Source organism: Rhinatrema bivittatum, chromosome 16 (genome assembly GCF_901001135.1).
Source record: "Rhinatrema bivittatum chromosome 16, aRhiBiv1.1, whole genome shotgun sequence".
NCBI classification, from domain to species: Eukaryota; Metazoa; Chordata; class Amphibia; order Gymnophiona; family Rhinatrematidae; genus Rhinatrema; species Rhinatrema bivittatum.
Genome location: NC_042630.1, coordinates 7,375,946 through 7,390,857, shown reverse-complemented (window position 1 = coordinate 7,390,857; position 14,912 = coordinate 7,375,946).

Below are 14,912 nucleotides of genomic sequence, written 5' to 3'. Positions count from 1 at the left end.
CCCCTGCTGCTCACGTGCTGCGGTCTGGAGCAGGGGGCTGGTGGGAAATACTTCCTTGTTCACGAGAATGGTCTCCTCAGCCCTCTCCGGGATGACCGTTTGAAGGAGGCCGGTAAGGCCAAGGCACCACAAGACAAATTCTGAAGGGTCTCATGGTGGTCCTTCAGCTACCCAACCACCTCCTTGTCACACAAAAGATTATCACTGGTTCAAGGAAAGTCAGTCCTGCACTTCAGGATGAAGGGCTGAGGCCTGAAGCCAGGCCAGACAGCGGGCAGATACACCAGCCACCGATACAGGCCCCACCGTCTGAAAGACGTAGGTAGCATGCACCTCGTGTTTACCACAATCAAGGTCCTGCTGGATGAGCACCATGAGGGCCTCCTGAGGCTGCTGCGCCAAGCGTCCTCCTGGACTTTTTCCCAGAGGTTGCAGGTAGATTGAATCATGTGTAGGAAGTGATATGAGCTATCACCATGGAGCCCTGCTACACCCTCTTATCCAAGGCAGCCCATGCTCGGTTTTTGACTGCTTTGCCTTCTTGAGCACTAACTCAACCACCAGCGACTCATGGGGAAGCTGGCACTTTTTGAAACCCAGAGCTTGTTCCATGAGGTACACCCTAATCAGCCTTCCGCTTGACCTAGGCAATAGAGAGAGGGTGTTTCCAGAGCCAGAGGAGCAGCGGCTGGAAAAGCTCATGCACCAGCACCTCCACAACCTCCTGCGGGACAACAAATTGAAAGATCTCGAACATCTTATAGGCAGGGATCCTCTTCTATCAGAAGCTGGAAAGGAATAAGAACATAAGAAATTGCGATGCTGGGTCAGAGGCAGGGTCCATCAAGCCCAGCATCCTGTTTCCAACAGAGGCCAAACCAGGCCACAGGAACCTGGCGAATATCCAAACACTAAGAAGAGCCCATGCTACTGCTGCCAGTAATAGCCTTGGCCATCATGAAGATGAACCCAGTGAGGGTCAACTTCACCAGTGGAGAACAGCGGTGCTCCACCCAAGGGGAAAGATATTATGGAAGCTCATCGGAAGCTACCGGAGCAGAGGTATCCTGTCCCCAGGGTTTCTAAGGTGTCTCAGGCTCATTGAGGCCACCCCAAAGAAGAGGGTCATGGAGCCCAGGGAAAAGGCACCAGGGGGCCAAGGGCCCGGCTCTGGCCCAGGGAGCAATGGACGTGGTGCTGAGGAGCCGTGTGGTGGAGAGGGCACCAACTGGCCCTCATCTCCAGAGGAATCCCCCACAAGGACTAACTCTGACACCCTACGTTACAGTGCCTGGTGGGTTACTGAGGGATCACAAAGTGCCAACATCAACTGCCTCGAGAGGACACCAAGGAGGACATCAAGATGCTCCAGCCCAGTCACCATTGGTGTGGGTGCCAGCCTTGAAGGTGTCAGGGAGGGCACTCCTATCCATGGTGGGGGTACTAGCTCCTGATCACACAAACCCGATCCACCTCCAGGTGCAGCCAACGTTCCAACTCCGCCTTGAAAGCCTCAGAGAGGGCAGGCTTAGGCCCAACTCCGCCGAGGGTCAATGACTGGCATCAGACCACTGCCAGTGAGGGAGAAGAGGGCCTCCTTGTGTCAAGGCAGAGCGACAAGCACCAAGGTCCGTACATGCCTGGTCCCACACACAGACGAGAACCGGTGCTTGCGAGATCTCCCATGCTGCTCGGTTCGGTCTTTCCCCAGCACCGATGAGGATGACTATCCTGAAGTCTGGGACTTCAAGGAGACAGACTGATCCCTGGAACACCCCTGGGCCCAGGGCTTCAGGGGAGGGTGGTGATGAGACAAATAGTTTCCCTCCGTACTTGGGATGTGACGGCTCAGACTTGCTCAAGCCACGTTTTTCCCATTTTGTCCAGCCTGGCTGAGCACACAATTCGCAGCCACAGGCGTTGTGCAACACCCCCCAGGAAAAAGGATACACACCTCACGTGGATGCGTTAGGGACATAGTCTGGGGGCACATGGGGCATCGATGAAAGCTTGAGGCAGTCATGAGGTGCACCACGGACTGCAAAGAGCACAAGGACAGGCAGACACGGGAGAATGAAAAAGACTCAGCAACTGAGAAAAAACCCAATGGGAACTAGAGAGAGACCCAGCACAGGATGAAAAAAAACAAAAAAACCCCTCTCTTTTGTTTTCCTGAAAAAACCACGAGCTCCACCTCCACAAAACAGCTCTGTGGAAAAGAAAAGGATGGGAGAGAGAACCCGTATGCACACAGGGATAGGGGCTTGCTCAGTATTTCAGCCAAAGTTTCTAGAATCTTTGATGTAAGTTTTCCATGCCAGACTCCAGCTGATGTCAGCCACATGCGAAGACTACGCCCCTGCTCGTCCTAGGAGAAAATAATAGATGTAACAAAAGGGACAGACTGAGCACGAAGCAGGCTGGAGCAACATGTGCTCGGAGAGCCGGCTAGTGGGGAAAAGAAGGAAGATTGTTTAAATATTGTACTATTTTGTTTTGGGCGGGGGGGGGGGGGGGGGGGGGAGGAATTGTAGAATAATTTAAGTATTCATTAGTGGACAAGTGCTAGGAGCTAGACGAGGTGGATATAAACAAGTCTAAGGGGAGGGGGAGGAGCAGCATTTCAGATACCAGGACATGAACTGTGGCAATTCTACAGGGGCTGAAGTGGTAGCAGATTCCCCACAGCCATGAATCGGGCTTCAGGCAGTACAAAGCATGGTTAAAGGCACAGTCGTTGCCATGGAGACCACTGCAGCTGACACGAACAATGTCCTACCACCATGAGCTGTAAATAACAGCTTTGGGAGGGAGAAAAATGCTCAACTTCTTATACGGAATATTTTGTAGCTTACAAAAATGAAACCAGCCACCAGCCTGGTCTTAGCCATTTCACAGACTAGCTGCTCTCTGCGCTTATGAGCTTAGAAGCAGTGGCATCCGAGCTCCGAAACAAGACCCCAGAATGGGGAGCACATAGTTCTGCAAGCTGTTCAGGAAAAAGGATTCAAGTTGCAGAGGAAAAGGGATCTGATTTTTTTCCAAAATAATTTGCTGACTCCTGAATTCTACGAGTGTCACTTCAACCCCAGCTTTTGCTAACACCTTTAGCCACCCCTTTGTAATATCTTGGAGATATAAACCCCATAGCTACTGCTATATTTTTAAGTCTCCCCCCACCATCATCATATCTGGCTCTGTTTTTGCTCATGTTCCCCAAGATATTGAAATCCTAAGAAATCTAGCAAATGCCTTGGTGAATTGAGAAGAGGGGCAGTTGGAATTTCATATGTGGAAGAGAACTGATATAAACAGTTTCTCTCAGTTCTCTTACAAACAGGCTGATACAGTACAGTGCGCTCATTTAACCTGCCCTTGGACACGCGTTTTCCCTTACCTCTTATACAGTAAGGGGCGGAAAACGTGCGGCCAACCCGCGGAACCTAATAGGGCCCTCAACATGCAAATGCATGTTGATGGCCCTATTAAGTATTCCCGCACGATACAGAAAGTAAAATGTGCAGCCAAGCCGCACATTTTACTTTAAGATATTAGCGCCTACCTTTGGGTAGGCGCTAGTTTCTGCCGGCACCGGGAAAACTGCTTTTCTGTGCACCCTCCGACTTAATATCATGGCGATATTAAGTCGGAGGTCCCGAAGGGTAAAAAAAGTAAAAAAAAGTTTAAAATGGGCCGGCGGCTGTCGGGTCGAAAACTAGACGCTCAATTTTGCCGGCGTCCGGTTTCCGAGCCCATGGCTGTCAGCAGGCTCGAGAACTGGCGCCGGCAAAATTGAGCGTCAGCTGTCAAACCCGCTGACAGCCGCCGCTCCGGGCTAAAAGGAGGCGGTAGGGACGCGCTAGTGTCCCTAGCGCCTCCTTTTGCCCGTTTCTACCACCGGGCCTCATTTAAATAGAGAATCGCACGCATAGGCGAGTGGCCTGTGTGCGCGCCGGGAGAGTGGGCATTCGTCCGCTCTCCCGCGGACTTTACTGAATCGGCCTGGGTAGGCCAAAATGAAAGCTTCTTTCAGCCAATACACTATTGTGCCCTTGGAGGCCGTGCATCCATTTCTGGCACCTCCAAACAATACAAATGATCCAATCACCGAAAACAATTTGTGACCTGTGCCTCAGGCAACACAGCAGACTAATTCTGGAAGGCAGGAGCTGAGTCTGATTCACGTGAAAAGAAGATACCCCTTAGGCAGGAATAAGGGTACTGTGCACAGATATCCCCCTCGTCCGAAATCTTCAGAAATGGTTCCCCACAAGACAAAGCCTGCAGCTCCAAGATAACTGAAAACGAACAAATCACCTATAAAAATACCACCTTCAGCGTGAGGACCTATAACAACGCCTTCCCCATCGGCTCAAACAGAGGCCCACAACGCAGCCAGAAGACCAAGTTTAAACTCCATGCCGAACCCAATCTGCACATCGCCGGCTGCAGATATTCAACCCCCTTCAAAAGCCTCAACATCCGGATGTTTGCCCTGGAGTCTACCTCAGAGATCCCAAGGCTGCCATCTGAACCCACAAGGAACCGTAAACTAAGCCCTTGAAAATCACGTGTTGAGAGTATCCTTTTTATCACAAGCACCTGCTCTCAAAAGCCAAGCCATGAGACAAAAATGATCCTCCCGATCCAAGAAAGTAGGACCTTGTCTTAACAGCCCTCGCAAAAGAGCCAATCTCAGGGACCCGTCTATTGCGTGAACCACAGACACAGCCCACCAGGGCTGGATGCCTCACAATACACCTTAACACTCTACCTATTAACAGCCATGGAGAGAAGCCATACAGCAGGATCACTGTTGGTTATGGAAGAACCCAAAGCATCTATGCCCTGAAGAAACTTGCTGCCTTGGTGTTGCTCCTTGACTCCATCAGATCCAGACTAGGACTACCCCAAGACTGGATAAGGCCGAAGGCCTCCGACAGCTCCTATTCTCCCAGCTCCATTCCGGTGGTCAGTTTCTAGCAAAAACTGTGTGAGCTCCACATCCACGAGACGAATGCTCTGTGGAAAAGAAGAGACTGAAGAACCCCATATGGACACGTGGTAGTGGCATGCTGGGCATGCCCAGTCAAAGTTCTAGAAACTGAAAAACGTTGTCCATGCCATATGTGAGGGCTAACATCCTGCTTGTCCTAGGAGAATCACATTTCACCTTTTTCAGATTGAGGATGGGACAAATGGTGCCTCTCGTTTTTGACAGTAAATACAGTACCTCCTGCAACTGTGCACCCTGGCCACCACCGGTACTATCATGCTAGTAACTGAAGGCGACACCTATCCCGAATAGTCACTTGCTTGCTTCAGACACCGCAATGAGACACCACGAAAGCTTCCATGATGGGGCAAAACATTTTTTTTAAATGTAGCCATCCTTTATTACCTTTAGGACCCATTGGTCCGAGGTAATCCTGATCCACTCTTTGTAAAACTGTGATAGATGGCCTTCCATTGCCATCTTGAGAAAGTTGTCCAGCCTGGCTTCATTGTGAAGCCTTACAGTCACTGGCCCTCTGGCCAAAGTCCTCAAAAGGACTGCTGCCTACTGGATCCCTGGTTCTGCCCCAATGACAGTGCAGAACACATACTGGGATGAAAACCGCAGCACCTCCCGCAACCTAGAGCAAGGCAGAAGAGACTTCTCATCCTCAGGCAGCTTATTCCCTTTAAACTCCCCCAAAACCTTCCACTGTTTCAAGTCCTCCCTGAACAACTTTCCTTCCTTTAAAAGGGAAGATTAGAGCTGAGACTTGGACCAATTATCAGCTGACCAATACCACAATGACAGCAGATGTCCCGCCAAGACTGCCGTGACCATATTCCTGGCCAAATTCCAGATCAAGTCAAAGCGCATCCACCACATATGCAATTCATGGCTTCTACCCGAGATGCCTGGCTATTAACACCAGCATCTGCTGAAGATTTCTGGACCCACTGTAAATGGGCCCTCTGCATCAGATTTCCAGACTGCTGCTCACAGGCTCACCACTAAGACTTCAAACATCCTCTCCAGATGAATCTCTAGCTTATGGTCCTGTGCAGCTGCCGAACCCACAACCTGAATAGTCATCTTGTTAGTGACCACTGCGACCAAAGCATCCACCTTTGGCAATACCAGCCGCTACAGAATATCCTCAGAGAGGGGATGCAACTTTGCTATAGCTCCAGCCACCTTGAGGCTTGCCTCTGGGAAGTCCCATTCCATCAGCTTCTTGATCCTCTTTAGGAAGAGAAAAGGCTTTCGTGGTGGGCTCTGAAATCCAATCAACATCAGATCCACCCCTTCATTATCAGACTCCTCCCAGACCACCTTAATACCCAGTTCCTTCCAAACATGGGAAACAAGAGGCCTCAACCCCTCCTTACAGAACAGACAAACCACCCGTGGGTCATCTCCCTCTGTTATTGGGACCTCTTCCGGATCAGCCACGTCCTTATCCCTGTCCCGATAGACATCGTCCCCATGAGATCTGCAGGTCATCCTGATCCACTCCTGGAACAACCCCAAGACCATCTTCCAGGTCAAAATCATCCAAGGCACCAGGCCCAGCCAAGCAAAGGAGGTTCCCCGATCCCCTGGCCAAGAAGGCCCTCAGCCTCTTTGCAGCAGGATGAGAAGACTAACAAATACTTTATATAGAGAGAGCTTTTCCTGGTTAAAAAGGCCTTATACATAAAGAAATTCAGAGGAAAACTCCGTCATCCTTTCCCCTATCTGGCCCAGAGCTCACATCTCCTACCCCTCCTCTGATGGGACTACCAGAGACAATGGGGAAGGGGAGTCCCTGGGCTTCCGAGCTGTAGTCCTTCTCCTGGCTTACAGACTGTTTAGGCTCCCATTATTGATCCTGACAGGGCCTTGGGAATCTGTGGCTTTCCTACTAACCTTGTTCCACCTGCAGAGGGTCCCTCCCCTCCAGACACAAATTGCGGCATAGCGTCACTGCATTTCAGCTGTCCCTGAGCCAGGCTGCCGGCCCAACAAGCTTTCCAGTGCAGGGAAGAGGAGGGGAACATTGCCCAATGCAGCCTCTGGCTCCCCAAGCAGCCTGAAGCTGTGAACAGAGGAGCTATAGTGCTCCCTTTCAGAGGCCGGGCCTGCCCTGACCATCAAACCAGGAACAGCCCAAGCTGTTTCTACTGAAACAAAAAAACAAAAACAAAAAAAAACACAAAACCAAACAAAAAACCCCCGAAAAAAAAAAAACCAGCAACCAAAAAAAAAAAAAAAAAAGGAATTCTTCCCTGCTGCTGGCAACACCTCTGGGAAGGACCTTCAAAGGATAAGAGGGAACCAGGACCCCTGGCCATCATACCCCTGGTTCTGCTGCGGGTCAAGCGGCCCAGGGCTTACCAACCGCCCACTCACCCAGCTCAACCTGTAGGATGGCCCACCAAAGTACCTAACACCTCAGGAAGCATCTTCTAAGTTCTCTTCTTCTGTCTTTTTTTTCTTAACTGCAGGTTTACACCTCTATCTGATGAAGACAAATACTGAGGGACTGCAGGTGGCACTCGTTATGTAGCTGTGCCTGTTTTTAATTCTCTGCCTCCATCTGCTGGTAGGGATGCAAAAAAAGAGGGGGGGTCCTTGATGGGCACCAAAAAATAAATGGAATATCACACTATTTTCTTGAGACATGGGCACTAAAACTACAGCCCTCAGACTGAGGAGCCACTGCCTGCTTCTTCTGCAGGGAGAATTCATGAACATATCCTGCAAAGCTCCATCACACATCCTTCTCGTATCATAAGAACATAAGACCATGCCACACTGGGTCAGACCAAGGGTCCATCAAGCCCAGCATCCTGTTTCCAACAGTGGCCAATCCAGGCCATAAGAACCTGGCAAGTACCCAAAAACTAAGTCTATTCCATGTTACCGTTGCTAGTAATAGCAGTGGTTATTATCTAAGTCAACTTAATTAATAGCAGGTAATGGACTTCTCCTCCAAGAACTTATCCAATCCTTTTTTAAACACAGCTATACTAACTGCACTAACCACATCCTCCGGCAACAAATTCCAGAGTCTAATTGTGCGTTGAGTAAAAAAGAACTTTCTCAGATTAGTTTTAAATGTGCCCCATGCTAACTTCATGGAGTGCCCCCTAGTCTTTCTACTATCCGAAAGAGTAAAAAACAGAGTCACATCTACCCGTTCTAGATCTCTCATGATTTTAAACACCTCTATTATGTCCCCCCTCAGTCATCTCTTCTCCAAGCTGAAGTCCTAACCTCTTTAGTCTTTCCTCATAGGGGAGTTGTTCCATTCCCCTTATTTTGGTAGCCCTTCTCTGTACCTTCTCCATCGCAATTATAGCTTTTTTGAGATGTGGCGACCAGAATTGTACACAGTATTCAAGGTGCAGTCTCACCATGGAGCGATATAGAGGCATTATGACATTTTCCATTTTATTCACCATTCCCTTCCTAATAATTCCCAACATTCTGTTTGCTTTTTTGTCTGCCGCAGAACACTGTACCGACGATTTCAATGTGTTATCCACTATGACACCTAGATCTCTTTCTTGGGTTGTAGCACCTAATATGGAACCCAACATTGTGTAATTATAGCATGGGTTATTTTTCCCTATATGCATCACCTTGCACTTATCCACATTAAATTTCATCTGCCTCCAGGACCCATTGATTTGATGTGATTTCAACCCACCTCTGATAAAAGAAAGGTGAACCCCTATCTCCTGTTCCCAGGGGGGGTGGGTTGGCAAACCTTCACTGGGAGGCACGGGAGGTCCCACTACCTGAGCCCGTTCTGGCTTGTCTGGGACGAAAGCGCTGAGCCCTTACCGAAGGATCTAGTTCTCTGAAAGGTCTCTCCTCTACACGGTTGAAAATGCTTGGATCCTCTAGCATGACCTCTCATGTTAAAGAAGGCAGCAGCTAGTTCCGTAACTGTTCCGTAACTGTCCTGGAATTTACCTAAGTCATTGACGTAGGAGAGAATCAAACAAGAACAAGCCACCAAGGAACAAGAAGCAGCAATCTGCAAGGTCATTGCCACTGTTTCAAATACTTACTTATGACCATCCTTCAAGACCGCTCCTCCTTCCATGGGAATAGTGGTCCACTTGGAGACTGCACACATAAGTGCATCTACCTTAGGAAAACATAAAACACTCTCTTACTACTGGATCCCGAGTACAGGCCTTCTAAAATTTGACCCCCTTTGAAATTAGCCTCTGCAGTGCCTCACTAGAGATCGATCAATTCTTGAATGGCCTTAGGATTTCTCTTTGGCTCAGAGATAGAATCTGTCCCAGGAACTCCAAGCATTTAAGGTCTAGGAAATCAGAAGTGGCAGTTCATCTCTACAAAAGAACTATGCAATATGGTTCCAACCCTGGAGGAACTTCACCATCCTCAAAAGACTCAGGTCATCCATACCATCCAGTTCTCTATCGGGCAATGCTGCTGCCACACTAGGAGTACTCCAGCACTTAACAGTAGGCCCAGGCAAGGATCCTACCTGCAACTCTGCTCTGGGAGCATTGAACAGGGCTGAGGACTGCACCTAAAAGGATTGCAATCCCTGGAAAAATTCGATGCAGGAAAATGTAGAAGTATTCATACCAGGAGGTCCTTGAGGCATGCTTACTGAGCTACCTTCCCCTACTGAAGAACCAGTTAGGGGAGTTCCAAATTCAGGCACCGCACCTGACCGTTACCTAGACCTCCATTCGGCTGGAAAAATCCAGGTTTATGGACTGAGGAAGATAGTTCTCCCTGAGTTTCTAAACAGCCCAAGTTAGTGGGCACTCCTGGCTGAGATACCCAAATATGACAGGCACTGCAAAGAATGGAGAAATTGCTTACCTGATAATTTCGTTTTCCTTAGTGTAGACAGATGGACTCAGGACCAATGGGTATAGTGTACTCCTGATAGCAGTTGGAAACGGATCAGATTTCAATCTGAGGTCAGCCTTAGTACATATTCCCCTACCGGAAGTGCAGCTCTTCAGTATTCTCCTCGAAAAGCATTGTGGATATATATATAACTGTATAATTTGAATAACTTGATTAATTTGAACTAGTTGAATTGGCTATAGCTGGAGACTACCAGTGCCCTCAACCAAGAAACATCAACACCCAGTAGGATAGGTGTCCTAGATGAAGGAAGGTATGGCTTACCCGTTAAACCACTCATTCCCAGGGATGCCCCCCGAGAATTCCATGAGTAACGGCAGCCGTGGGCAGGATGCCAAGTCCATCTGTCTACATGAAGGAAAACAAAATTATCAGGTAAGTAATTTCTCCATTTCCTAGCGTGTCACAGATGGACTCAGGAGCAATGGGATGTATAAAAGCTACTCCCGAAGTGGGTGGGAGGCTGCCCTTGCAAATGCTGTGTCCTCCCGAGCCTGAACATCCAGGTGGTAAAACCTGGAGAGGATGGGGATGGAGGACCATATTGCCACCCTGCAGATCTCGGCGGGGGACAGCATCTTGATGACTTCTTTGATCCAGCGGGCTATGGTTGCTCGCGAGGCTGCTTCCCCTTGCTTCTTCCCACTGTGAAGGGCGAATAGAAGGTCTGCCTTTCGTACAGATTCCGACCTTTCCAGGTATCTGACTAGGAGCCTGTCGACGTTAAGAATGCAAAGACTTCGAGCCTCTTCCGAATTCTTTATGCTCATCTGGCAATAGTAGCAAGATGATTTGGTTGAGATGGAAGTGAGACACCACTTTAGGGAGGAACGACGGAACTGTGCGTAACTGGATGGCTCCCGGGGTGAGTCTGAGGAAAAGCTCTCGGCAGGACAGTGCTTGTAGCTCAGAAATAAGACTGGCCGAACAGACTGCCACCAGGAAGGCTGTCTTCAGTGTTAGTAGTCTGAGAGACAGGCCGCAAAGAGGTCTGAAGGAGGTTCTTGCTAGGAAATCTAGGACCAGGTTGAGATTCCAAAGAGGCACCAGCCATTTCAGGGGTGGTCGGATCTGCTTGACTCCTTTCAGAAAGCGGGAGACATCCAGGTGAGAGACTATGCTGCCGCTCTCGCTATTGGTTCCATAGTATGACAATGCGGCCACCTATATCTTGATGGAGTTGAGAGACAATCCCTTCTGTAGGCCGTTCTGCAGGAATTCCAAAATCACAGGAATTTTGACAGAGCATGGTATGATGATATGGTCCTTGCACCAGGCTTCGAATACTCTCCAAATCCTTATGTATGTTAGGGATGTGGAGAACTTGCGTGCTCTGAGTAGGTGGTCAATTACTGCCCCCGAGTATCCTCTCTTCCCTTAGGTGAGTCCTCTCAATGGCCAGACCGTAAAGAGAATCGAGCTGGCTCCTCGTGGAGAATCTGTCCCTGTTGGAGCAGGTCTCTGTGTGGAGATAGCGGCAGGAGGGTCCCTGTCAGCAGTCTTCGCATGTCTGCGTACCACGGTCCTCTTGGCCAGTCTGGGGCCACTCGAAGTATTAGGCCCCTGTGGTCCTCTATCTTGTAGATGATTGAGCCCAATAGGGGCCACAGAGGGAAGGCATATAACAGTCTCCTAGGGTCAGGTCTGTACCAGGGTATCGATTCCCTGGGACTGGGGTTCTCACCTGCAGCTGAAGAAACTGGGTACTTGGGCGTTGGGACAGGTTTACCAGGAGGTCCATGGTTGGTGTTCCCCCAACAGTGGAATGCTGTGGTCGACAGCCTCCATTCTCCTGGATCTAGACTTTCTCTGCTAGGGCAGTCCACAGCGACGTTGTCTTTCGCGGCAATGTGGATGGCTGCGATCTCTTGAAGATTCACTTCCACCCATGACATTAGGAGGTCTATTTCCAGAGACACCTGTTGGCTTCTGTTTCCTCCCTGATGGTTGATGTAGGCCACTGTTGTGGCGTTGTCCGACATTACTCTGACCACTTTGTCTCGGAGTCTGAACAAACTTTAGGCAGGCTAGTCTGACTGCCTGGGCTTCTAGGTGATTGATGTTCCATCCAGACTCTTCTTCGTTCCATTGCCCTTGGGCGGTTAGTTCCTGGCAGTGTGCTCCCCATCCTCGTAAGCTGGCATCCGTGGTGAGTAGGGTCCAGGTTGATGAGGATAGTCTCGTTCCCTGGCTCAGATGGGCTTCTTGTAGCCACCATCGTAGTTGGGCCCGAACTCTGTCCGGGAGCTGAAGCCGTATGGTGTAGTTCTGGGACAGTGGATTCCATCGTGAGAGTAGTGAGCGTTGTAGGGGTGTCATGTGAGCTCATGCCCATGGCACTATTTCCAGTGTGGATGCCATGAGGCCGAGAACTTGTAGGTAATCATGCTGGGGGGTGAAGTTCGCTCAACAGGATTCGTAACTGGGTCATCAGTTTTGATCTCCTTGTCGTGTTTGGTGTTGAACCGGACTCCCAAGTATTCTAGAGATTGGGAGGGCTGTAGGCAGCTCTTGCTTGTGTTGAGCACCCACCCGGGGCTCTCCAGTAGAATTTTGACGCTGTTGGTTGCCTGGTGGCTTTTCTCTGGGGATTTCGCTCTGATCAGCCAATCGTCTAGATAAGGGTGCACGCGGATTCCTTCCTCAGTGTTGCTGCCACCACCACTACGATCTTAGTGAACGTCCGGAGTGCAGTGGCTAACCTGAAAGGTAGTGCCCGAAACTGGTAGTGACGGTCCAGGATCAAGAAGCGTAGAAAACGCTGATGCTCTTGATGGATCGGAATGCGTAGATAGGCTTCCGACAGATCCAGGGATGTAAGGCACTCTCCCGGTTGTATCTCCCTTATTACCGAGCATAGGGTTTCCATGTGGAAGCTAGGGATCTTCAGGTGACGGTTGACCGCCTTGAGGTCCAGTATGGGTTTGAACGTTCCTTCTTTCTTGGGGACGATTATTCCATCTATTTTATGTCCAGTATTTATTTGTTGTGTAGGCACCCATGTTATAGTCTCTAAGGCTAGCAATCTGGTTAGTGTAGCTTCCACTGCCATCCTCTTGGAAGGATCGTGGCAGGGAGATTCCACAAACTTGTCCAGAGGGAAGTGGTGGAAATCCATGTAATATCCCTCTCGCATGATGGATAGGACCCACTTGTCTGAAGTTCTCTTGACCCATCTTTGGTAGAATAAGGCAAGTCTGCCCCCTATGGTATCTTCCTTTGGATGGGTTGGCTGATTTTCATTGTGGGGTGCGGCTGGGGCCGGAGCCCGAGCTGGCTCCCCTTTTGTTGTGCTTGTTCCGAAAGGACTGGCTCCGGCCTGCAGGGCGGGCCGGTTGATATGTGCTTCTATAGGGGTTGAAGCGCTGTGATCCTCTGCCCCTGGAGGTTCAGGGGAAGGATCGCTGGTTTCTCTTATTCCTGTCCTCCAGTAGCCACGGCAGTGGGGACTCAGCCCATTTGTTGGCTAGTTTCTCTAGTTCGCTTCCGAACAGGAGTGTTCCCTTGAAAGGCATTCTTGCGAGTCTCGTTTTGGAGGATGCGTCGGCTGACCAGTTTCGGAGCCAGATTTGTCTTCTGGCTGCTACGGCAGATGACACTCCTCTAGCTGCTGTGCATACCAGATCAGAAGTGGCATCCGCGAGGAATGATACAGCTGGTTCCAGGGCCTCCCCAAGAGTGTTGTTCCTGGTCTGTGCTAAGCAGGCACGTGTCACCTCGGCACAGCAGGCCGCGATCTATAAAGACATAGCGATTTGTAAAGACAAAGGACTGTTTGAGGATAGATTCCAGACATCTGTCTTGAGCATCCTTGAGTACTGCTCCTCCCTCCACCGGGATAGTGCGCTTTGAGACTGCACAGACCATGGCATCCACTTTCAGACATGCCAGGAGATCTTTGGCGGCTGGGTCCAGAGGGTACATGACTGCCAGAGCCCACTCCCTTTGAATGTAGTTTCTGGGGCATCCCATTCCAGGTCAATTAGTTGCTGGACGGCTTGTAATAGTGGGAAATGGCAGGAGGTCGGACGGAGTCCCTCTAATACTGTTTGTCTTAGGTTCCCCCGAGGCACTTGTGCCCAGGATAGCAAGCTCTTTTAAGCTGTGTGTGACCAGGTCTGAAAGCTAGTCCTTGGTGAAGATGCGTCTCATGGTTCGGTGGGGCTTTGTCCCCGGGAGTTCCCCTTCCTCCAGGGGTTCTGAATCCTCATCTGAGCTGTGTGTCCCTGAAGGTGGGGCTTCTGGGCAGTGGGATCACTTCCCTGGGCATAGAGGGTCCCGGCCTGTTGAGGTCCTCTGGTAGAGCCTGTGGCTGTATTATACGAGGCCCCGGTTGCATGTAGACAAAGGTATGCAGACCTTTGAAGAATTCCACCCAGGAGAAAGATGCTGGGTCTAGACTAAGAGGCACCGTGTCCCTGAGGAGCCCCACTGTGCAATGCTAGGTCTGGCGTTCTGCTCGAGAGGGCCATGAGTTGAAGCCCCTAGGTCCTCTTCGCACTGTATACACAGGGCCGTGGCCTCATGCTGTGCAGCGGTCCTGAGCTTTGAGTTTATTTTCCGGTGGTGCCATGACTTGTGCACATAAATTACAGTTGTGCGCTCCAGTGTGCGTCAAAGTGTGCGCTCAAGGAGATGTGCGCGCTGTTGTACGCACAGATCGAAGTTATGCGCCCGGCACAGTAAGCGCATGGCTATGTGTGTCACTTGGGCGCACGACGTTGTGCGCACAGCTCGAAACTGTGGACAGGGCAGCGAATGGAGCAAAATGGCGACGGCGACCACCTGGACAATATTGCAACCACCTCGGAGAGTCTCCACGTGGGAGGACCCTCGGATCTGACTGGGATCTAGCCCTGCTAGGGCAGATCAACCTGGTGGCACTGGTCCCGGCTGGTGACCTGTGTGGCTCCTCGAGCTTCGGAGACCGGAGACTGTTAAATAGATTTCTACCTTACCTTGTGTCTGCACTTCCCGTCTCGTTCTGGGCGGTCTCCGGCTGCGGGGG